The sequence below is a fragment of the Acanthisitta chloris genome, unplaced genomic scaffold, assembly GCF_000695815.1.
Source record: "Acanthisitta chloris isolate BGI_N310 unplaced genomic scaffold, ASM69581v1 scaffold642, whole genome shotgun sequence".
Taxonomy (NCBI): domain Eukaryota; kingdom Metazoa; phylum Chordata; class Aves; order Passeriformes; family Acanthisittidae; genus Acanthisitta; species Acanthisitta chloris.
This window is the reverse complement of record NW_008658600.1, coordinates 37,532-38,352: the sequence shown is the minus strand read 5'-3', so window position 1 is coordinate 38,352 and position 821 is coordinate 37,532. Positions and strand designations below refer to the sequence as shown.

The following is an 821-nucleotide window of genomic DNA, read 5'->3' as shown; positions in this document are numbered from 1 at the left end:
TCTGCAACCCTGGCAGGGAGTTGCAGAGAGCCAGGAGGTCACCCCTGAGCCTCTTCTCAAGGCTGAACAAACCCAACTCCCTCAGCCCTTCCCCATGTTTTCCAGCCCTTTGCTGCCCTCGTTGCCCTTGGCTGGACTCACTCAGTGCCTCAATGGCCTTTGGGCAGTGAGTGCCCAAAGCTGAGCACAGCACTGAGCTGGGACCTCCCCAGTGCCCAGTGCAGGGGGAAATGTTTTGGCTGGTGCTGGCCCAGTATTAAGGCTTTATTTCCCCCCCCTCAGGCCCCAGTGAGTGGGCTGAGAGTGGGTGAAAGACAGGGAGGGGACCCAGCTGGCCTGAAATGGCCAAAGGGATGCTCTGGACCATAAAATGTTATGGTGAGCAATAAAACTGGGGTAGAGGAAGAAGGAGGAGGTTTGGCTGGAGGTGGTGGTTGTTTGGAGCCTGGCTGGGCATTGCTCTGCCTGTGGGAGTTGGTGAGTGGATTTCCTGTGCTTATTTCTGTCTCTCTTTATTCTTTCCTTCACCTATTAAACCACATTTGTCTCAACTTCCAACTTTTCTGGCTCTTGTTGTCCCTGTTTCCTCTCCCTGTCCCTCTTGAGCAGTGAGTAGGGAGTTTCTGTGCAGGTTCATGGCTCCTTGTACTACTCCCAACCAAAAAAACCATTGTCCTACCTTCTGAATTTGCATTTCCCTTTGCACTGTGGCTCCTGTAATCTCTATGTCTTAGTGGCATTGGTTTGAAAAAGAAAGACCAGCATTGCTCTTGGCTTTTAATATTAATCTGAGCATATTAATATGCATATTTTAGTTAGAT

The 821-nt window shown here is 50.3% G+C and overlaps 1 protein-coding gene across 1 annotated transcript in view; it reads left to right on the top strand.

Moving 5' to 3' along the window:
• The window catches only part of KDM4B (lysine (K)-specific demethylase 4B), a gene marked incomplete at its 5' end in the record, with an annotated part of 35,053 nt that overhangs the window by 3,774 nt on the left and 30,458 nt on the right, over positions 1 to 821 (top strand). The gene's annotated exons all lie outside the window — the stretch shown is intronic.